At 43.7% G+C, this 25,052-nt stretch overlaps 1 long non-coding RNA gene across 2 annotated transcripts; it reads left to right on the forward strand.

The window, feature by feature from the left end:
• The first annotated feature begins 237 nt into the window (after positions 1–237).
• On the forward strand, positions 238–19,302 carry LOC135546757 (uncharacterized). Of its 2 annotated transcripts, none has more exons than XR_010456629.1 (4): positions 238–606; positions 1,411–1,683; positions 1,959–2,119; positions 18,880–19,302. It is a non-coding gene; the product is annotated as an uncharacterized LOC135546757 (long non-coding RNA). The 2 variants fall into 2 exon arrangements; XR_010456628.1 differs by lacking the exon at positions 238–606 and adding an exon at positions 959–1,007.
• Positions 19,303–25,052: the final 5,750 nt, after the last annotated feature.

Raw genomic sequence — 25,052 nt, forward strand, 5'->3', positions numbered from 1 at the left:
AAAAGAGAGCAGGGTGGAGGGAACGAGAAGGGGGGGGTGGAAAATGTAAATAGAAGCCTTAAGAGGCTTTTGTGGCCGGGTGTGGTAGTTTGCTGATTAAATATCACGTGGTACATTGGTAATGCCCAGTGGAGCGATTGAACCCTGGATGTGTGAAGAATCCTGTTGGAGCCTTTGTGCTTGGGCTGTGTACCATAACTTCCTCCAGTGGAACAATACGGGACAGGAAGAGGCTCTTCTCACACTTACCCATTTATTAACTTTGTGGGGCTCTTGTTTAAGTGGAAAATCACTCCGTCCAATAAAGGAGGAGAAGAAAGAGCCCAATTCACCATCGTTTTTTTTTATTTCCGTTTTTCATGTCTTGTCTGAATCGCATTCTCATTGGAGGGTCGCCTTTTTTTTCGTCCGTTTTTTGGGGGGTCGTTGGGAAAATTTCTCCGGTGAGTTATTGGTGTGGGATAATGGACAGGACACATCCTAATTCAGGAATTTCTCTCTGTTCTTTCTTCTTTCTACTTCCTCTCTCTGTCCGTGGATACGGTGGTCCCGGCGAAGTTAAGACACTCCAGAACAGAGCCTATAAGATGAACGTCAACGTGAAAGGTAGGTCTCCGGACCCCTCGCTCTCCCGCTGCCTTCACTTTAGTGCGTCGCAGAGCGATTAACTTGGACATTTAGAATGAAGAATACAAGGAATGTGGTCATCACAAGTGTAACCTTTAGCTATAATGCGAAGGGTGTGTCTTGGAGGAACGGGGTGGGTTGGAGGCTAGATTTACAGCCGCTCTGCCAAGCGAATGCACGCCCTCTGATATTTTCAACTGCAGTTTTTTATACCCTCCCAGGGCAAATTAAATAACAGTTGTCTTTCTTTTAAGTCCAATGAAATTGATTATACAGATGTGGCGCAATTTGAATAGTTTTAATGTATTTTTTAACGGTCGTCTAAAGTGCTAAGTGGAAAAGGAAATGGGACAAGATGAAAGGGTTGAAATGGCGAAGTGGTGAGTTTGAGTCTCTGGTGACATACTCTGATGACATGAAACACAAACGGTGTCCCCATAATATGAGACCTCTGATCCACTGATCGTACAGTAGACATAGATTTAGACTTGCTTATTTAGATCAAGATCGATTTAAACTATTCCGACTGTTGTGTTTTAATGTGTGTCTAGCTTTGGATGTAGTGAAATCATTAGAGTATCCCAGATGACTTGGTTTTCAAATGAAAAGGTGGCTGCTATTAGCTATGAAGCTATTAGCAGTATGATGTGTGAATGTGATTAATGGTTTTCTTAGGGGTTGTCCTCCATTTCACTCGTAATGCTTTCTTTATTTATTTAAAAAAATGGACCCCCTTTTTCTCCCCAATTTTGATATTTTCTCATCGCTGCAACTTCCCAACAGGCTTGGGAGGTGAAGATCAAGTCATGCGTCCTCCGAAACATGACCCACCAAACTGTGCTTCTTAACACTCGCCCGCTTAACCCGGAAGCCAGCCGCACCAATATGTCGGAGGAAACACCATTTACCCTATGACCGGGGTCAGCCTGCAGGCCCCCGGCCTGCCACAAGGAGTCGCTACACCGCGACGAGCCAAGACCTCCCGGCCAAACCCTCCCCTAACCTATGGGACTCCCAAACACAGCCGGTTGTGATACAGCCCAGGACCAAACCAGGGTCTGTAGTGACACCTCTAGCACTGAGATGCAGTGACCGGTGCTTCATTCGGGAACCTCATAATGCATTCTTAAAAGGATGATCATTTGTTCTTTGTGTGTGTGTGTGTGTGTGTGTGTGTGTGTGTGTGTGTGTGTGTGTGTGTGTGTGTGTGTGTGTGTGTGTGTGTGTGTGTGTGTGTGTGTGTGTGCGTGTGCGTGTGCGTGTGCGTGTGTGTGTGTGTGTGTGTGCGTGTGTGCCTGCATGTGTGGTTGTACGTGTGTGTTACTCCTCAGACCATGCAGGCTGGACGCCCCTGCAGAGGCGTGTAACCATGGCAGCAGTGCATGTGTGGAGGCCCTGCTGTCCCTCACCTGAACGGCCAGGCAGGCGGAGTCAGTCTGCTACACGATGCTCTGTGGACACACAGACATCGACAAGATGCTCCAGCATGCAGGTCAGTACACACACACATACACACAGATTAACAAATGCATGCACACACAAAGATATTGGTACAAGTTTGAGGGGTATTTGGACCACTACGGTACTTGGAAAAGGAACCATTGAATAAGGTGAGAGGAATATGGATGGATGAATTAGTCTGAAATGTATCAGGGAAATTGACACTGGGCCTTAGAGGCCTAACAGTCCTTTGCCCACAGTCTCAAAGCTGAATCATCTCTGCATCTCTACAGCCCCCCCCCCCCACACACACACACAGACACACACACACCATCTTCTTCCTCCCTGCTTCTCTCTTCCTCTCTGTGCTCTGTCGCAACGTATCACCTATCCTCTCATAAGATGTCTGTTAATGTATTTCTGAAGACATTACAGTTGTCAGGTTCTGCCGCTTGCAAAATTCATGCACTGGTTTGGTGGGAAACGTGTCACAACAGAAATACTTTGTCTCCGTGTGTTTGCTTGCCACATGCAATCACTGACCGGGAGCTTTGAAGTGAGTGTGACGTGTGTCAAAACGAATGGGGGGAAGGGTGTGTTGGTGGCATAGCTGTGTGTATGGTAGTGGTGGTGGGGGGAGGGTATAGATGTGTGTGTGTGTGTATGGTAGTGGGGGTAGGGGGGGTAGTTGTGTGTGTGTTTATGGTAGTGGTGGTGTGGGGGAAGGTATAGATATGTGTTTGTAAGGTAGTGGTGGTGGGGTGGAGGGGTGTGTGTGTATGGTAGTGGGGGTGGGGGTGGGTATAGATGTGTATGAGGGTGGTGTGTATGTGTGTGGGGGGATGTATATGTGTGTTTGACAGCGAGACTTCCATGTATGCCGCCTCCACTTCCCTGCCTCACTCTCCACTTTGACTAATTATAGTTAATTTGATTTGGCTTTCCCATTAACACATGTACATATTCTGTCCTCAAAAATAAATGAGATTGGGATTGTTTCGTCCCGGTGAGAAAACGAAGGAGTGACAGGAGAAAAGGAGCAAATTAAAGGGGTCAGAGGAAGAGACTGTTTGCAAAATTAGAAAAAAGTGTGTGTGCGTGTGTGTGTGACTGTCTGTGTGTGTATGCGTGTGTGTGACTGTCTGTGTGTGTGTGCATGCGTGCGTGCGTGCAAGCAAGCTGCCTGGGCTGCACCAGTCACTGCAGACCCCTTCTGTCTAGGACTCAGCTCGCTCTGTCTAGGACTCAGGTCGCTCTGTCTAGGACTCAGGTCGCTCTGTCTAGGACTCAGCTCGCTCTGTCTAGGACTCAGCTCGCTCTGTCTAGGACTCAGCACACTTTGTCTAGGACTCAGCTCGCTCTGTCTAGGACTCAGCTCGCTCTGTCTAGGACTCAGCTCGCTCTGTCTAGGACTCAGCACGCTCTGTCTAGGACTCAGCTCGCTCTGTCTAGGACTCAGCTCTCTCTGTCTAGGACTCAGCACGCTCTGTCTAGGACTGTCTAGGACTCAGTGTGCTCAGTGCTGCCTTCTAGGCCACAGATGGAGGGATGGAGGGAGCCATGACTGCTGGAGAAATGTGACACGCAGCTCACTTTCCCTCTTTCTTTCACTTAGTTTCTATTTATTGGCGTTGTGACAGGAGATAGTGAGGAGAGCTGAGTACATAGAGGTAGTGGATCTAGCTGGGTAGATTAGGGTAGTGGATCTAGCTGAGTAGTTAGAGGTAGTGGATCTAGCTGGATAGATAGAGAGTGGATCTAGCTGGGTAGAGAGAGGTAGTGGATTTAGCTGGGTAGATAGTGATAGTGGATCTAGCTGGGTAGATAGAGGGAGTGGATCTAGCTGGGTAGATAGAGTTAGTGGATCTAGCTGGGTAGAGAGAGAGTGGATCTAGCTGGGTAGAGAGAGGTAGTGGAGCTAGCTGGGTAGAGAGAGGTAGTGGAGCTAGCTGGGTAGATAGAGGTACTGGAGCTAGCTGGGTAGATAGAGGTAGTGAAGTTAGCTGGGTAGACAGAGGTAGTGGAGCTAGCTGGGTAGATAGAGGTAGTGGAGCTAGCTGGGTAGACAGAGGTAGTGGAGCTAGCTGGGTAGGTCATGTTGTTCTTCCAATTAGCATCTCTGGTAAACACACAGTGAAAGTGTATTTGTCACATGCACAGGCTACAGAAGGTGTAGATGGTACAGTGAAATAACACCATAACTCAAAAACATTACTACCCTGCATGAATCTGCAGGTACTGTAGCTAAAGCTAACTAACTAATTTCAATGTTAGCTAGCTAACATTCCACAACCAACATTCAACAGCCTGATCAACTCTATGCAAAGGGGATTTGTCGCGCTGCATGAGGCAAATGGTGGTCACACCAGATACTGACTGGTTTTCTGAGCCACGCCACCTTATTGTTTTAAGGGAGTGAGGCTAGCTGGAAAAATGAAGAAAGTGAGGCTAGCTGTGAAGATGAAGGGAGTGAGGCTAGCTGGAAAAATGAAGAAAGTGAGGCTAGCTGTGAAGATGAAGGGAGTGAGGCTAGCTGGGAAAATGAAGAAAGTGAGGCTAGCTGTGAAGATGAAGGGAGTGAGGCTAGCTGGGAAAATGAAGGGAGTGAGGCTAGCTGGGAAAATGAAGGGAGTGAGGCTAGCTGGGAAGAATGTCTGTCTGTAGCCATGGGCACCACTGTCCTCCAGGCTGATCAATGGAAAGGACAGAGAGAGTGATTCCTGTGGAATAGTACATTGGAACCAGCAGCTTTAATTATCAGGTGGTTGTTTCTGATTTCACACTAAATGGTTGTGGAGCAACTTGGCTCCATTTACTCAGCTTAGGGTAAATTTGGACATCAGGTAAAGCAACTATAATGTAGTAGTCTATTACATGTTTTCTACTGAGTTTGTGTATGTGATATGATGGACACTGAATAAATGCATCAATGAAAGCTGTCTTTGTTGGTGGGGTGAACTAGCTAGCTAGTGCTTCTGCAGTGGTTACTAAATGGCTGTTGACTTGCTGTCACCCTGCTGTGTTGTTGAGCTGGCAGGGCTTGATCAGAAACAAACAACGCCTTTCAATGGCAGTGTTCTCACCCTGAAATAATAAGCCTGGCTGGAGGACAGGGGGAGGAAGGTGGCGGTGGGGGGAATAACGTATTGCCCCCACCCTCGACCCTGGGTTGCTGGCAGGGAAAGCATGCCATGGCTGAGGGCAAGGCCTGCTCTCACCCCTCCCTCTCTCAAGGCTGGCCCAACCGACCCTGTGTGTTTGCTTATGTTAGTGCACGCGTGTGTTTGCCCGCTCGCTGTGCCTGCGAGTGTTTCATTTTGCAGGATGACGAGAGAGAGAACCATGTTGGAATGGAAAATGACCTGTGGCTGCTCCAGAGAGGCGTGGAGAGGGAGAGAGGCAGGCAGAAAATAGATTCTGCTCTGTACAGCCAACCATGTTAGTAAGCAGAGCCTAGGAGCCCTCCACATCTAGTCTCATTGAGACCCGGCTAAAACTGACCAACTAAGCAGCTAGTTTAGATCATTACACTACACTAGATTCATATTTATACTACGTTTCCTTCCTCAGAGTCTCAGAGTCTCTAGCCGACTGTCGATTAAAGCAAACTTGAAGGACAGCTCTTCAAATCAAATTTTATTTGTCAAATGCGCCGAATACAACAGGTGTAGACCTTACAGTGAAATGCTTACTTACAAGCCCTTAACCAACAATTCTTTAAGAAGTTAAGAAAAAAAAAGTGTTAAGTAAAAAATAGATGGGTAGAAAATAGAAAATAAAAGCACCAAATAATTAAACAGCAGCAGTAAAATAACAAGCAAGGCTATATACAGGAGGTACCGGTACAGAGTCAATGTGGGGTGGCACCGGTTAGTCGAGGTAATTGAGGTAATATGTACATGTCGGTAGAATTAAAGTGACTATGCATAGATTTTAAACAGAGAGTAGCAGCAGCGTAAAAGAGGGGTCTGGGTAGCCCTTTCATTAGCTGTATAAGGGGTCTTATGGCTTGGGGTAGAATCTGTTAAGATGCTTTTTGGACCTCGTCTTGGCGCTCCGGTACCGCTTGCCCTGCGGCAGCAGAGAGAACACTCTATGACTAGGGTGGCTGGAGTCTTTGACATTTATTTTAGGGCCTTCCCCTGCTGCTTTTTGTTTGTTTGTCACACCACCAAGCATTCATCAGCTTGTCTCCCAAACAGTCCCCCCCCCTTTACCTTCCCAAGCCAATCCATTCAAGTTTTGCTGAATTCATGTTTGTGGAGCTGAAAGACTTCATAGGAAATAGGAAATAGCTTGGTCCCCTCAGATTGCAGCAGTGTTAAGGATTCACTCGGGCTGCGATGTGGAGCACGGTTTCGAAATGGCGGATCAATAAAACAGTGCCTTGTTTAGGGTCAGCTCATTTATTCTCGCTGCTGGGACTGGAACCAGTAACATTCTGTTAGCAACTGCTACTTTGTAAGCTAGCCATATCCAGGCCAAAACGGATTTCATGCACTGCAACTTGCCACTGTTTCAAAAGGCTAGGCTTCCCAAAACTCCCTAGGTCTTTTCTTCAACATCTTCTACTCTCACTCTCTATTTCTCTACCCTCATTGGGGTGTTGGGTGTTTTCCAGGATAGAGTCTGCAACCCCCCCCCCCCCCATCTCTCTCCCTCCCCCTCCTCATGTCACTTCCTCACGCTCTCGTAGAATGAGTTTCCTCTTTCAGGCTTCTCTCAGCGCACAGCTTATATCGAGACCCTTACTCTGGTCTTTGTGCTGGCAGAGCCCATGCTCAAGACTGAGTGTGGTGTGTCTGTGTGCGTAAGCATGTGTGTGTGTGTGTGAGCGCAGGAAAGCTGCTATTTATTCAAGGGTGTGCTTCTACTTGGCTTTGTGCTATTTTTCAGTCTTGAAGTTTTCTGGCAGGCCACCTAGCCCCAAAGGCCCAAGAGTACATTCACTGTACCCCCACACAGACTAAAGTAGCCCTCCTCTGTTAGAACCAATGCATGGCCTTGCGGTTTCAAGGCAGCCTTGGCAGGAGGGAGGCTTATTTTATGTGAGAAACACATAGGCTGAGCAACTGGTACTACTGCACACCATTTCCATTCGTGTTCAGTTTCATGTCTTTCCTGTCAGAAGAAATCAAATAACATTGCATTTGTCACATGCTTCGTAAACAACAGGTGTAGACTACCAATGAAACTTACTGGCAATGCAGAGAGAAAGAAAATAGTGAAAACAATAGAAAAACAAAACACTTAATAATAATTACACAAAGGATGAAGGGGTAGAAACAAGGCAAAGTTAGCATCACCATGTCCAATATAGACACAGCTTTTCTAGGACTGTCCCTCCTCTCTGTTCAGGCCTGACCTAAACAACAATACAGAGTGTATTGGAACAGAAATAAGTCCTAGAATAAACAGATAAAGCTTGTGACTTCTACATATATGTGGACGCTGCCATGATTACGTATAGTCCTGAATTAATCATGAATAATGATGAGTGAGAAGTTAGACGCACGAATATCAGACCTCCCCAAAAAGACCCCTCCCCCCCGGTGTTTTAGCGATATGAGATTTGAGATTTTCTGATTCATCATTATTCACAATTAATTCAGGACTGTCCGTAATCATGGTAGCATCCACATTAATGCAGAAGTGTGTAGAAACATATTCTATTCTTATTTACAATAAAAGTGACTCCAACATTCAACTACATTATGTACCATTCATTTCTATTGGGCGCAAAATAATCTGAAACGCAACCAGAACAAACAGAGTCACAAGCTTGATGTAATCACTGAGTGCTAGGGATATAAAACTTTGACTGCTTTAATACACATAAAGGATTTTGTCCCAATACCTTTTGTCCCCTATGTACAAAAAGTGCTGTTATTTCTAAACGGTTCACCTGATATGGATGAAAATACCCTCAAATAAAAGCTGACAGTCAGCACTTTAACCTACACAGTAATGTATAATTTCAATAGAGAGCCACAACAACAATGTGTCCCTGTCCCAATACTTTTGGAGCTCACTGTATATGTGCTGTGTTAGAAGCAATTATTGGTACCATGATTATCTTCGGAAATGTTTCAGTTACACAAAGAATGACAACAAAGACCACCATTTTCCCATTCATTATCATGGGGATCCCATTTTTCCCCTGGAACTAAGTAGCCTTCCTTATACTTGATATGTTGTTCACTGGCCAATTAAGGTCCAATGGCACTAAAGATGCATCAATCATTACACGGTAACCAGTCTGTATTTAGATACAGGGCTCTGGTCTGAGTGGGTCATAGGCATATGAAGAGATAATCTAACCTCTTCACCAAATGATTTGCCTACGCCATGGACTTTCTTAGACATTTTATTAGACATTTCTTAGACAATGTCATTTTTTTTGACTTAGAGACATCAACTTTCACATACCTGTGCTAGGTAGTTAGCGTTAGCTAGCGCTAGTCGGTTGTATGTGCTCCAAAGCTCTCCTTTGAATGGTAAACCACCATGGGTCCATCAATTTTATTTCCATGACTGATCAAAACTTCTTTTCTCATGGCTCTGAGCAGGCATATAGTGAGCAATATACTTGGAATATCAAAATGCAATAGTGGTAAATATATAATTGCAATACATATAGTATTGGCACCTACAGTTGAAGTCGGAAGTTTACATACACTTAGCTTGGAGTCATTAAAACTATTTTTTCAACCACTCCACAAATTTCTTGTTAACAAACTATAGTTTTGGCAAGTCGGTTAGGACATCTACTTTGTGCATGACACAAGTAATTTTTCCAACAATTGTTTACAATTGTTTACAGATTATTTCACTTATAATTCAATACATCACAATTCCAATCACAATTTCCACATTCATGTGTTCAAACAATAGTACAAAAGTATTAAAAAGTATAAACACCATGGGACCATGCAGCAGTCATACCGCGTTCCGTCTCCTAGAGATGAACGTACTTTGGTGCGAAAAGTGCAAATCAATCCCAGAACAACAGCAAAGTACCTTGTGAAGATGCTGGAGGAAACAGATACAAAAGGATCTATATCCACAGTAAAACCAGGTCTACATCGACATAACCTGAATGGCCGCTCAGCAAGGAAGAAGCCACTGCTCCAAAACCACCATTAAAAAGCCAGACTACGGTTTGCAACTGCACATGGGGACAAAGATCGTACTTTTTGGAGAAATGTCCTCTGGTCTGATGAAACAAAATTGAACTGTTTGGCCATAATGACCATTGATATGTTTGGAGGAAAAAGGGGGAGGCTTGCAAGCCGAACAACACCATCCCAACCATGAAGCACAGGGGTGGCAGCTTTGCTGCAGGAGGGACTGGTGCACTTCACAAAATAGATGGCATCATGAGGCAGGAAAAGTATGTGGATATATTGAAGCAACATCTCAAGACATCAGTCAGGAAGTTAAAGCTTGGTCGCAAATGGGTCTTCCAAATGGACAATGACCCCAAGCATACTTCCAAAGTTGTTTCAAAATGGCTTAAGGACAACAAAGTCAATGTATTGGAGTGGCCATCACAAAGCCCTGACCTCAATCCTATAGAAAATGTGTGGGCAGAACTGAAAAAGCGTGTGTGAGCAAGGAGGCCTACCGACCTGACTCAGTTACACCAGGTCTGTTAGGAGGAATGGGCCAAAATTCACCCAACTTATTGTGGGAGCTTGTGGAAGGCTACCTGAAACGTTTGACCCAAGTTCAACAACTTAAAGGCAATGCTACCAAATATTAATTGAGTGTATGTAAACTTCTGATCCACTGGGAATGTGATGAAAGAAATAAAATCTGAAATAAATCATTCGCTCTACTATTATTCCGACATTTCACATTCTTAAAATAAAGTGGTGATCCAAACTGACCTAATACAGGGAATTCTTACTAGGATTAAATGTCAGGAAATGTGAAAAACTGAGTTTAAATGTATTTGGCTGAGGTGCATGTAAACTTCTGACTTCAACTATAAGTATCGTGATCATATCGTATAGTGCGGTCCCTGGCAATTCCCATCCCTATCATCTAGTGACCAGCCACTGTGTCTCACTGACAATATTTTCAAATCGCTACAAATTCATACAGTAGCCTGGATAACAGCATGAACCCAAAATACTGGGCAACAGTCATGGCAGTTGTGCACATGGCGTGGATGCCCACTCTCACTGGTCTGAGTGTTCCAGTGCCTTCCAGGGGATTACGGCCAGCCTACAACCCTAACCCTCTGCCCCCTAATCTGGCTCTCATCTCTGTCTGCCTAGGCCCATGTTTATTTGGGTGAGGAGCCCTTCAACCGGATAGCAATCATTCTGACAATGCTAGCTATCGCTAGCAGGCTGTGTTCACTTAAACAAGACCAATCTGTAGTTGCTACATACATTTTTGGACTTTAAAATGAATTATATTTACCCATTGATTCTTGAAGAATATAAAGTACCCTTTCAAAACCCAAAATATAAAGCTGTTTCACTCCAATGTTTGTTAAAATTTACTTTGTTAACTAACATAATATAGCCTCAAAACATGGTTAAAACTATAATTTTGTTATCGTGTATTGTCAGTCTTTGCATCCATAGCTCTTTCTATGAATTTGAATGGTTCTCCAGCCGTATCTTTTTACCGAAACAGGGTCAGAAAGAACGCTTTGTTATTGTTTCAACTGCTGATTTCTGCTTTAAAGATGTGGGCTGCGTCTCAGTCATGGCAAGTGGTTTCCTTTCTTTGTCTCCTGTTGTCCCATCCACAGAGATGTGGAACCGGACTGTTGAAGGTAAGCTTTCCGGATGCACCGTCTCTGTATATTTTTCACCAAACTAGTCTTTATTTTTTTAGATCAGTGTGAAGGAAGGAAAGGACGTTGAGGAAAGGAAGCTTTGTTCCGCTGGCTGTTGAGATGTGTACATTGACTGTGGTGCTGCGCCATTGGATGACTCTGTGGTATTGTCTTCCTATGGCTGTTGCCGTTTTTGTAGGGTGGGCGCTCCTCCGGGTGTGAGTGTGATGTGCTGCCCCTGGCCTCAGTTCACACAGTCTCTCTGTGTTTGTCAGGCGGAAGGGAAAAAAGAAAGAGGGATGTTTTCCACTGTGCTGTGGAGCTGTATCCCACTCTGTCTTTAGTTCCAGGGAGAGAGAGAGAGAGAGAGAGAGAGAGAGAGAGAGAGAGAGAGAGAGAGAGAGAGATGGAACTCAGCTCCTCCACTCTGTTTCTCCCCTCCTCCACTCTGGCCTTTGTATTTCTTGTCTTCGCCTGCCCTCTAAAGGCCAGAGGGCTTCGCACTGTGTGTGTGTGTAGCAGTCAGACTGAGTCTGGCTGGTGCAGGCAGCAGTAGTGTTCATGAGGTGTGTGAATTCACGAGTCTGAGCAGGGCTACTCACACACAGGGCACAGTGTAATTACCCCTGCTCACATTTAATCCCTCAGGAGTTTTATGTATCGCCAGGGCAGCATATCTGACACATTGGGCCAATACCTGGACTGACTTCAGTCGCTCTCCTTGATACGGGAGCCAATATCATACCAAGCCACTCTCACAACACTCTTAGTGTGTGTGTGTGTGTGTGTGTGTGTGTGTGTGTGTGTGTGTGTGTGTGTGTGTGTGTGTGTGTGTGTATATGTGTGTATATGTGTAGGTTTGTGTGTGTGTAGGTAGGTGTGTGTGTGTAGGTTTGTGTGTGTGTATGTAGATTTGTGTGTGTGAATGTGTAGGTGTGTGTTTGTGTGTGTGTAGGTAGGTGTGTGTGTCTTTAGGTGTGTGTGTAGGTGTTTGTGCAAGTGTGTGTAGGTCAGTGTGTAGGTGTGTGTGTGTGTGTGTGTGTGTGTGTGTGTGTGTGTGTGTGTGTGTGTGTGTGTGTGTGTGTGTGTGTGTGTGTGTGTGTGTGTGTGTGTGTGTGTGTGTGTGTGTGTGTGTGTGTGTGTGTGTGTGTGTGTGTGTGTGTGTGTGTGTGTGTGTGTGTGTGTGTGTGTGTGTGTGTGTGTGTGTGGGTGTGAAGTAAAGCACTGGCTGGTGTGTATTTCATTGTGAATAATAAGCAGCGGCTGATTCCATTGTCCTGGGACAGAGAGAGAACCACTGCTGTGTGCATTCATCAAGTTCTACTGGCAACTGCACAGGAAGAGAGAGAGAGACAAAGAGACAGACAGACATTCTGATAGAGAGAGAGAGTAGGAGTGAGAGAGCGAGAGAGAGGTAGCTGGGCAGACAGGGTGTGAGCAAGCGTGTGCATGTCCCCTCCCTTGTAAATGTGAGGAGAAGGGTGGGGTGAAGAGAGGCAGGGATAGAGAGACAGCCAGAGACAGACAGACAGGCCCCTGCTGCACCCTCCCCACTCTCTCTGCCTCTGTCACCCCCCAGGTTGGGGCCTGTCTGTCAGGCAGTTTGACATGACAGCGGGCAGCAGGCAGGGACCACGTCAAGCCAGCCTCACCCAGCCTGACGCCTCACTCACAGCTGATGGCTCTGATTTTGGCCCAGGCCTCTTTTGCACAGAGAGGGTGGGGAGGAGAGCAGTCAGCTCAGAAAGAGGTAGGGGAAGGAGGGGTGAGGGCTCACAGAGAGGGGGAGCAGAACAGCGGTGGCATCTATGCCCATCACACCCATCTGTATGTTTTGCATTTGGTTTCCTAGTATTTTAGGGGAGGCCCATATAATGCTTTAACAGAAAATACACAGTCATGGATGAAGGTGCACGTGTTTTTATTCTGTGGTTTTTGCACACACATCATGGAACATTGAAGGCAACTTCAGATGAACCTGAATTCTGTTGATTGAAAAGAGAAATTCTTATTTTTGGAGAATAGTCCCAAAAAGCACTTTAGAACATGTCCTTCTGCCATTGAAATATCATTTGACGGTGTGAAATACTCTCCTGAAAGGCACATACGGAGCACAACCCAAGGCTGGAGCCTCCACTGAAAGCTACAGCTATTGTGAACAAAAATACGATATATACTGAACAAAAATAAATTCAACATGCAACAATTTCAAAGAGTTATAGCTTATATAAGGAAATCAGTCAATTGAAATACACTCACTACCTTTCAAAAGTTTGGAGTCACTTCGAAATGTCCATGTCTTTGAAAGAAAAGCAAATTTTTTGGTCCGTTAAAACATCAAATTGATCAAAAATACAGTGTAGACATTGTTAATGTTGTAAATGACTATTGCAGCTGGAAATGGCAGATGTCTTATGGAATATCTACACAGTAGATATGGAATGGCTATGGATATGTTGACGATGAGACTGGTGTTTTGCGGGTACTATTTAATGAAGCTGCCAATTGAGGACTTGCGAGGTGTCTGTTCCTCAAACTAGACACTCTAATGTACTTGTCCTCTTGTTCAGTTCTGCACCGGGGCCTCTCACTCATCTTTCTATTCTGGTTAGAGCCAATTTGCACTGTTCTGTGAAGGGAGTAGTACACCGTTGTTCAAGATCTTCAGTTGGAATAATGTGGAAAACGCCATTGTACAAGTCGATCCTGGGCATCCCAAAATTGCTCAATGGGTGACATGTCTGGATAGTATCTAGGCCAGGGAAAAACTGGGACATTTTCAGCTTCCAGGAATTGTGTACAGATCCTTACGACATGGAGCCGTGCATTATCATGCTGAAACATGAGGATATGGCGGAAGATGAATGGCACGACAATGGACCTCAGGATCTTGTCATGGTTTCTCTGTGCATTCAATGTAATTGTGTTCGTTGTCCGTTACCTCATGCCTGCCCAAACCTCACCGCCACCACGGTCACTCTGTTCACAACTTTGACCCCAGCAAACCGCTCGCCCACGCGACGCAATCAACGTGGTCTGCGGTTGTGCGGCCATTTGGACATATTTCAAATTCTCTAAAACAACATTGGAGGCGGCTTATGGTAGAGAAAGGAACATTCAATTATTTGTCAAAACTTGAGACATCTGTGACATTGGGTTGTGTGACAAAACTGCACATTTTAGAGTGTCCTTTTATTATTCCCAGCAAGAGGTACACCTGTGTAATGATCGTGCTGTTTAATCAGCTTTTGATATGTCATACCTGTCAGGTGGAAGTATTATCTTGACAAATGAGAAACGCTCACTAACAGGGATGTAAATAAATTTGTGCCCAAAATTTGAGATAAGCTTTTTGGGCGTATGGGGTTTCTGGGATCTTTTATTTCAGCTCATGAAATATGAGACCAACACTTTACATGTATTTATTTTATTTTTATTTCATCCTTATTTAACCAGGTAGGCCAGCTGAGAACAAGTTCTCATTTACAACTGTGACCTGGCCAAGATAAAGCAAAGCAGTGCGACTAACTACAACACACTACAACACAAAACTACAACACAGAGTTACACATAAACAAACGTACAATAGAAAACATCTATGTACAGTGTGTGCAAATGTAGAAGAGTAGGAAGGTAAGGCAATAAATAGGCCATAGAGGTGAAATAATTACAATTTAGCATTAACACTGGACAACTCCATCTCCAACTTGATAGACCCAGTGAACACTGTGAATGCTTCCCGTCAAGCGCTTGCCTGATCCTGACATGGGTGAACTGCAACTTAACATGGGCCTGATGTCAAGACCAAATCAACTTGGAGTAGTTGGCTATTACTACCTGCTATGTGTGAAGATCTCTTCGCACCTCGCCCACTCTGTCTCTAGCAGTCTCTCTCGCTCTCTCTCTCTCTCTTACTGTCTCTATCTCTCTCTAGCAGTCTCTCTCTCTAACTGTCTCCCTCTCTCTCTAGCAGTCTCTCTCGCTCTCTCTCTCTCTCTTACTGTCTCTATCTCTCTCTAGCAGTCTCTCTCTCTAACTGTCTCCCTCTCTCTCTAGCGGTCTCTCTCGCTCTCTCTCTCTCTCTTACTGTCTCTATTTCTCTCTAGCAGTCTCTCTCTCTAACTGTCTCCCTCTCTCTCTAGCAGTCTCTCTCTCGAGCAGTCTCTCTCACTCTAGCAATCTCTTTCTCTCTCTAACTGTCTCTCTCTCTAGCAGTCTCTCTCTCTCTAGCAGTCTCTCTCTCTCTAGCAGTCTCTCTCTCCCCCTCTCTTGAGTGGCTTTGATCAAATCCCTTACTTCCTCAACTGCTGCTTCATGGCTGACCTCTGCATTGTACATTTTCCTGCTAATGTAAAAGTTTATGTAGATTAACGCGACAATTTATGCAGATTGAGTTTTTCCCACTCGAGCTTGAAGCACTAAAAGGTAGATGAGCGCTGACCCTGTGGTACCTGAGCCATGCGCATGGCCTTCCCTATTCCTCAGAGCGCCATAACTGCCTAGTTGTACTCAAGAGGGAAAAAGAAACGCTTCATAATTCTCAAGTTCCTTTCTTTACACAAGTCATGATGGCCGCCTTAAAAGGGGAATACCTCCACAAAGTTCCACTGTAAGTACGTAGTTATTTAGCATGAGAATATGGAGGTATGTAGATGTGTATGTACTATATGTGACAGAGAATATGTGAGAAAGAGAGGATGTATGTATTTATTTTAATACCTGCAAATAGCAAATCAACAACTTAGACTTGATCTTGCTGAATGCCAACTTGCACTCGTAAGGTAAAGAACAACATCAGCCATGTTAAATCGTAGGATCAAAGTGGAATGCCCCTTTATAGTCTTTAAAATCTGATGCCGTCTCCGCACAAGCAGCACACACCCAACAACAAGGACAATTTTTCTTCCTTGACACGTCATGTTTCACAAGCCTCAAAGAGTGTCTGTCAAACAGAAACCGGTGCCTGGCTGTCTGTCGGCAAGCTTTCAGGCTCTGTGGCGAATCGTCAGAGAGCCATAAACTAGCTCACAAGTGGCAGGAACATTGCGGAGGTTGAGCAGTCAAGTGCCATCAAGCACAGTTTGCCATAAAAATTGGATATCTAAAAGCAAACAAAGAGCTCACACTTGACTCGGCCTGCTCCACATTGGCCATGTGTACGTGGGCCTGCTGCTGGAAATTGCTTTTATTCTGAACACACACAGAGAAGGGAAGAGGTAGAAGTAATATAACACATCCCCCTACTACACACAGTTAGCTGGCTTAATATAAATGTGTATGTGTGTTATGTACAGTCCTACTGATGAAGGATCAATATGGGTCAAAGCAAATCAGTCTTGTGTTCGAAACAGTACTAATCTTATGCCGAGATGCTAGATGGTATAATGCCATGAGCCGTTTGTGGATTGGACAGCTCTAACACAGTTCCACCTCCGACGCTGCCAAAACAACCATGTTGAGGATGTCAGCTAAAGCGGATCTGATTTAATTACAGCCCTTAATGTACTCTAGCCTCCATTATTTTTTCATCCAGCCCTTCCCAATGACTCCATCCAGCCCTTCCCAATCAGTTTGATTAATCTGCACTGACACAGTCTAATGTGTTACATAAGCACATGTAACCCTAAACCTCTATCAGGTCACTATCGCACGAGATTCCCCGAACACAATGTGACCAGTGAGTCAGCCAGTTAATTGTGTCAACACAATTAGTGAAGTGCGTTATATTCCCTGGCTGGCACTGTGGCCCAATGGGTAAACAGCTGTTCTCTTCTCTCTCTCTCTGTGTGTGTGTGTGTGTATGTGCATCCACTATTTATATCTGTTGCAGTATCCTCCCATTGGCCCCCATGTTGTCTCTCTTCCACATTATTTCATAATTATGTTGCTTAAATTGGCTGCCCAACGGTGTATCATCGTATGTCATATGATCGCTGATGCTCGGCTGAACGCTGGGGGACGTGTTAACCTCCCTCCACTTCTCAGGTCCAAATCACACATTTATGACAAGTATGTTGCAATGTATTAATGTAGTACGTTTGTTTTCAATTGATTCTCTATAACCTACTGTCATAAGAATGTATTCTTCAAGATTGTTTTGATCACGTGAACTGGGATATATTCTGGGTTGCCTCAGAGAAACAATAATGTATACACTGACTCAATGACTGGAAGTGCATCAGGGAAGTTGTTACCACTGTGACAATAACAACATATCCAAACCAAAAAATCTGGATGGATGGCAGCATTTGCAAAACAAAGCGCAAACCACCACATTTAACCACGGCAATGTCACTGTGAACAGGGACGAGCACAAACAGTCCAGCTGTAAGGCAATCAAACAATCAGTGGAGAGACAAACTCATCTCATATGTATATGTATATACTGTAACCTATATCATCTACTGCATCTTTATGTAATACATGTATCACTAGCCACTTTAAACTATGCCACTTTGTTTACATACCCTACATTACTCATCTCATATGTATATATTGTACTCGATACCATCTACTGCATCTTGCCTATGCCGTTCTGTACCATCACTCATTCATATATCTTTATGTACATGTTCTTTATCCCTTTACACTTGTGTGTATAAGGTAGTAGTTTTGGAATTGTTAGGTTAGATTACTCGTTTGTTATTACTGCATTGTCGGAACTAGATGCACAAGTATTTCGCTACACTCGCATTAACATCTGCTAACCATGTGTATGTGACAAATACATTTGCTTGGCCCTTAAGACCCTTAAGAAACTTTTACAGATGCACAATTGAGAGCATCCTGTCGGGCTGTATCACCACCTGCTACGGCAACTGCACTGCCCACAAAGGCAGGGCTCTCCAGAGGGTGATGTCATCTGTCCAATGCATCACCGGGGGCACACTCTGTGCCCTCAAGGACACCTACAGCACCCGATGTCACAGGAAGGCCAAAAACATCAAGGACATCAACCACCCGAGCCACAGCCTGTTCACCCTGCTATCATCCAGATGGCGAGGTCAGTACAGATGCATCAACGCTGGGACCAAGAGATTGAAAAACAGCTTATATCTCATGGCCATCAGACTGTTAAATAGCCATCACTTGCATCACCTTACAGGGTGCTGCCCTAGATACATAGACATGGAATCACTGGTCACTTTAATAATGTTTACATACTGCTTTACTCATTTCATATATATATACTGTATTATATTCTACTGTATTTTAGTCAATGCCACTCCGACATTGCTCGTCCTAATATTTTGATATATCTTAATTCCATTGTTTTACTTTTAGATTTGTGTGTATTGTTATGTAGTGTTCAATATTACTGCATTGTTATGTAGTGTTCAATATTACTGCATTGTTATGTAGTGTTCAATATTACTGCATTGTTATGTAGTGTTCAATATTACTGCATTGTTATGTAGTGTTCAATATTACTGCATTGTTATGTAGTGTTCAATATTACTGCATTGTTATGTAGTGTTCAATATTACTGCATTGTTATGTAGTGTTCAATATTACTGCATTGTTATGTAGTGTTCAATATTACTGCATTGTTATGTATTGTTCAATATTACTGCATTGTTATGTAGTGTTCAATATTACTGCATTGTTATGTAGTGTTCAATATTACTGCATTGTTATGTAGTGTTCAATATTACTGCATTGTTATGTAGTGTTCAATATTACTGCATTGTTATGTAGTGTTCAATATTACTGCATTGTTATGTAGTGTTCAATATTACTGCATTGTTATGTAGTGTTCAATATTACTGCATTGTTATGTAGTGTTCAATATTACTGCACTGCTACGCCCGCGATAACATCTGCAAAATATGTGTACGCGACCAATAAAATTAGATTTGATTTAAGATGCCATGAACATGGTATTAATAGCAAAAATAGAAACATCCAAAATATTAAAATGGTAAGGAATGCAGGGTTAAAGTGGAAATAAAGTGATCTTGTTGGGGTCAAGGTGAAAGGTGACCTCCCTCTGTCTCTGTCCGTCTGTCCTGCAGGATCTGCTGCAGCAGAAAGATGGCCATGGCCGGACTGCACTGGAGCTGGTTTCAAATGCCATGCTGAGGGAGGAGCTTTGATGCAGCGCCCTGACTGGAGAAGTGGCCCTGGAGGCAATGAGGTCAGGGGCCTGCCCTTCCTGGAGGCCTGCTCCTGCCTGCTGACCCATTTGCTCTTCAACCCCCCTACTTCCTCCTCCTCCTCTAGAACGTGCCCTGGGATGAATCCCGGCCCACATGTCAAACTGATTGTGTCATTCATAGTCTGTTTCAGGGGCCATTTTGTTTTCGATTATATTTCTTCTTACTCTTTTTTTAGCAATTTTTCACACTTGTTCATGTTATTTTGTGTTATGTCAGCAGTGTTTTTATAGATTATGTATAAATACACTGCTCAAGAAAATAAAGGGAACACTAAAATAACACATCCTTGATCTGAATGAGTAAAATATTTTTATTAAATACTTTTTTATTTACATAGTTGAATGTGCTGACAACAAAATCACACAAAAACAATGGAAATCAAATTTATCAACCCATGGAGGTCTGGATTTGGAGTCACACTCAAAATTAATGTGGAATTACCACACTACAGGCTGATCCAACTTCGATGTAATGTCCTTAAAACAAGTCAAAATGAGGCTCAGTAGTATGTGTATGACCTCCCTACAACGCCTGGGCATGCTCCTGATGAGGTGGCGGATGGTCTTCTGAGGGATCTCCTCCCAGACCTGGACTAAAGCATCCGCCAACTCCTGGACAGTCTGTGGTGCAACGTGGCGTTGGTGGATGGAGCGAGACATAATGTCCCAGATGTGCTCAATTGGATTCAGGTCTGGGGAACGGGTGGGCCAGTCTATAGCATCAATGCCTTCCTCTTGCAGGAACTGCTGACACACTCCAGCCACATGAGGTCGAGCATTGTCTTGCATTAGGAGGAACCCAGGGCCAACCACGCCAACATATGGTCTCACAGGGGGTCTGAGGATATCATCTCAGTACCTAATGGCAGTCAGGCTACCTCTGGCGAGCACATGGAGGGCTGTTGCGTGCCCCCAAAGAAATGCCACCTCACACCATGAATGACCCACCGCCAAACCGGTCATGCTGGAGGATGTTGCAGGCAGCAGAACGTTCTCCACGGCGTCTCCAGACTGTCACATCTGTCACATGTGCTCAGTGTGAACCTGCTTTCATCTGTGAAGAGCACAGGGCGCCAGTGGCGAATTTTCCAATCTTGGTGTTCTCTGGCAAATGCCAAACGTCCTGCACGGTGTTGGGCTGTAAGCACAACCCCCAACTGTGGACGTCGGGCCCTCATACCACCCTCATGGAGTCTGTTTCGGACCGTTTGAGCAGACACATGCACATTTGTGGCCTGCTGGAGGTCATTTTGCAGGGCTCTGGCAGTGCTCCTTCTGCTCCTCCTTGCACAAAGGTAGAGGTAGTGGTCCTGCTGCTGAGTTGTGGCCCTCCTACGGCCTCCTCCACGTCTTCTGATGTACTGGTCTGTCTCCTGGTAGTGCCTCCATGCTCTGGACACTACACTGACAGACACAGCAAACCTTCTTGCCACAGCTCGCATTGAAGTGCCATCCTGGATGATCTGCACTACCTGAGCCACTTGTGTGGCTTGTAGATTCCGTCTCATACTACCACTAGAGTGAAAGCACCGCCAGCATTCAAAAGTGACCAAAACATCAGCCAGGAAGTATAGGAACTGAGAAGTGGTCTGTAGTCACCACCTGCAGAACCACTCCTTTATTGGGGGTCTTGCTAAATGCCTATAATTTCCACCTGTTGTCTATTCCATTTGCACAACAGCATGTACAATTCATTGTCAATCAGTGTTGCTTCCTAAGTGGACAGTTTGATTTCACAGAAGTGTGATTGACTTGGAGTTACATTATGTTGTTTAAGTGTTCCCTTTATTTTTTTGAGCAGTGTATATTTTGTATTGGGAATTGGTGCAATATGTTATGTTAAGATAATTAAGATAATTAGGTACTATTACAAATGTATGTGTGAATTGGAAATGTGTTTTTTGCATATCCCACTCACCCCGAGACACCCTCCGAGACTGGGGTCAGAGCCAGGCATCAGCCATCGATAATTCAATTCACAGCCGCTGCACAACTTCCCCACCTGAATGTAACCAAGGGCTATGTAGATAGGTAGGTTTAACCAATTACAGCAGCCTTTTTTAAACTATGGGTTGAAAAGTGGATCATACTGTAGCTATGTAAAAAGTGGCAATTGTTTTTCTGTCTGGGGTGGGATGGGGGGTAATTGTGCTCAGGGGTTTTCCTCATTCAGGCCGAGATTCAATAAAAGGTGTGTCATAGAGCATCGCTCGAAACAACTGCTGACAATGAACATTTAAATGCACCTTGGACTGAATCACAGCCCCAATGGGCAAGTTCAGTTTGCATTCCCCAGTGCCCTGGGTGGTTTGTGATTTCACTTTAGGACCAATGGATTGTTCTAAAATAAGCAGCTCGATGGGAATAAGTAGACCAGAGCCAGCTGTTATAAAACATGTAAATAATAATATATAAATCCTGTCTCTGTAAATGGGTGGTTCCTCTCTCGCGTGATCATACCAGAGATTATGGAGGAACTGTGAGTTCACACGTGAAGCATGTTCAAGTGAGAGGGGGAATGCCAACTTACACAGACCGGAACTGATTCATTTTTTTCAATGAAAAACTGCCTTTATGAGACGACATCATCATACAGCATCTTTGCATGGGCAACGCAAAACTAATCTTGTTCTGAAGGATGCTCCGTTTCAAGTGCTGAACTACTGTGATTGGTTCAATTGAAGCTCAGTGGGCAGAGCTTGGAGTGAAACGTCAGTGTGGAGAGAGTGAGGTGAGAGTCAAATTAAAACACATTTCTTAAGTTGGAGGTGCATGGAGGGCATTACACGCTGGCCACAACCTGCATGGTTGCCAGTTTGAATCCCGTTTGCAACTTTTGTTTTCCAACCATACCCAACATTCTTCACCAACGACATGTTTCTCATCTAACTTTCGACGTTTCGAACTGAACAGAATGAAATATGTGGAAAAATGTATCTGGTGCTCTCCCCCCCTGCTGCCTCATTGAACTAGGCACTAGGATGGGGACCAGAAGGTCCAATGTTCACATCTTGCTGATGCCCGTTCTGTAATAAGGTCTATTTATGTTACCTTTTCGTAGCAAGGAATGCTCACCCTCAAAACCAAACCATCCTTCAACTCTTGTTTGTGACAATGGAGGACATTCGCTAACATCCATGACTAGGGTTGCTATGCAATGGGTGAATCTCAATTGTATTTCCCTGATTTCTTACGGCCTCCCTCCGTGCCTCCTCCTCGAGGCACACTGGAGGAGAAGATCCAAGGGAGGAACCTCATTCTGCTCCAATGTGCTTTTAGAAAAAGATGAAAGGTGGAATCAAGAAAAGACAACTGAGATTCACTCAATGTATTCACTCTCACCTCTTTCCAGAACAGTGTTCTTCGAGTTAGGCTGAGATTCCAGGCCTGGTATTCACAGCTGACTTTGAAAAGGCCTTTGATAAAGTATGTCTGGAATTTATATATAAATGACTGGACTATTTTACATTTTGGAGAATCTCTTATACAATGGGTTAAAGTTATGGTTAATAACTCCAGTTGTAAAATAGTAAATAATGGCTACTCCTCAGAAAGTATTAAATTGTCAAGAGGAGTAAAACAAGGCTGTTCATTATCGGCATATCAATTTATTATGGCCATGTAAATATTAGCTGTTAAAATCAGATCCAGCAATAATATCAAGGGGCTAGAAATCCAAGGTTTAAAAACAAAAGTACCATTGTACACTGACGATTAATGTTCTCTTTTGAATCCGCAATTTAGACACGTGCACACCCTCATAGAGGATAGAGATACTTTTTATAACTTCTCTGGCTCTTAAATAATGCAACTTTTAAATGACTGTGTAGTTTACCAATAAGATGGTCTGACGGTGAAGTGGACATACTCAGTATTTATATCCCGAAAGAAAGAAAATATCTCACTACGATATGTTTTAATAGAAAGTTCGCCAAATTAGATAAGATTTTGCTACCATGGAAAGGACAACACCTGTCTATTTGTGGAAAAATCCCCATGAGTAATTCTTTAGTCATATCCCAGTTGACTTATTTACTTATGGCCCTGCCTACACCTAACAACTTGTTTTTTAAATTACATGAGCTAAATACATTCCACTTTATTTGGAACGGCAAGCCAGACAAAACGGGCATATTTATATAATGAATATGAATTCGGAGGGAAGAAATGGTTAAATATTAAAGCCATGGACCTCTCACTAAAGGCTTCAGTCATACAAAAACTATACTTAAATCCAAATTGGTTCTCTAGCAGATTAGTAAGATTGGCTCACCCCGTGTTCAAGAATGGCCTTTTTTTATTCAGATTACAACCTCTCACTTTTGGTTATTAAAAGGTTTAATTATCTCCAAAATATCGCTATTTTGAAACAAGCAGTAGAAAACTGGTTGCAATTTCAGTTTAATCCACCAGAAAAGACAGAACAAATATTATTACAAATATTATGGTTAAACTCAAATACATGAATTGAAAAACATATATACAGTACCAGTCAAAAGTTTTCGAACACTTACTCATTCAATAGTTTCTCTTTATTTCTACTATTTTCTGCATTGTAGAATAATAGTGAAGACATCAAAACTATGAAATAACACATCATGTAGTAACCAAAAAAGTGTTCATCAAATCAAAATATATCTTATATTTGAGATTCTGCAAAGTAGCCACCCTTTGCCTTGATGTAAGTCTTGCACACACTTGGCATTCTCTCAGCCAGCTTCATGAGGTAATCACCTGAAATGCATTTCAATTAACAGGTGTGCCTTGTTAAAAGTTAATTTGTGGAATTTCATTCCTTCTTAATGCGTTTGAGCCAATCAGTTGTGTTGTGACAAGGTAGGGATGGTATACAGAAAATAGCCCTATTTGGTAAAAGACCAAGTCCATATTATGGCAAGAACAGCTCAAATAAGCAAAGAGAAATGACAGTCCATCATTACTTTAAGACATGAAGGTCAGCCAATGCTGAAAATGTGAACGTTTCTTCAAGTGCAGTCGCAAAAACCATCAAGCACTATGATGAAACTGGCTCTCATGAAGACCGCCACAGGAATGGAAGACCCAGAGTTACTTCTGCTGCAGAGGATAAGATCATTAGAGTTACCAGCCTCAGAAATTGCATCCCAAATAAATGCTTCACTGATTTCAAGTAATAGACATATCTCAACATTGGGCTCCCGAGTGGCACAGCAGTCTAAGTCACTGCATCTAAGTGCAAGAGGTGTCACTACATATACCATGGTTCAAATCCAGGCTGTATCATAACTGGCTGTGATAGGGAGTCCCATGGGTTCACAATTGGCCCAGTGTTGTATGGGTTTGGCTGGTGTAGGCTGTCATTGTAAATAAGAATATGTTCTTAGCTGACTTGCCTAGTTAAATAAAGGTTCAGTTAAAATGAAAAACATCAACTGTTCAGAGGATAATATCATTAGAGTTACCAGTCTCAGAAATTGCATCCCAAATAAATGCTTCACTGAATCAGGCCTTCATGGTTGAATTGCTGCAAAGAAACCACTACTAAATGACACCAAGAAGAAGATACTTTCTTGGGCCAAGAAATATGAGCGATGGACATGAGACCTCTGGAAATCTGTCCTTTGGTCTGATAAATTCAAATTTGAGATTTTTGGTTCCAACCTCAATGTCTTTGTGAGACGCAGAGTAGGTGAACAGATGATCTCCACATGTGTGGTTCTCACCATGAAGCATGGAGGAGGAGGTGTGATGGTGCTTTGCTGGTGACACTGTCTGTGACCGCTGCGCCACACTTAACCAGCATGGCTACCACAGCATTCTGCAGCGATACGCCATCCCATCTGGTTTGCACTTAGTGGGACTATCATTTGTTTTTCAACAGGACAATGACCCAACACACCTCCAGGATGTGTAAGGGCTATTTGACCAAGAAGGAGAGTGCTGCATCAGATGACCTGGCCTCCACAATCACCAAACCTCAACCCAACTAAGATGGATAGGGATGAGTTGGACCGCAGAGTGAAGGAAAAAGCAGCCAACAAGTGCTCAGCA

The sequence above is a fragment of the Oncorhynchus masou genome, chromosome 1 (genome assembly GCF_036934945.1).
Source record: "Oncorhynchus masou masou isolate Uvic2021 chromosome 1, UVic_Omas_1.1, whole genome shotgun sequence".
Lineage (NCBI taxonomy): Eukaryota > Metazoa > Chordata > Actinopteri > Salmoniformes > Salmonidae > Oncorhynchus > Oncorhynchus masou.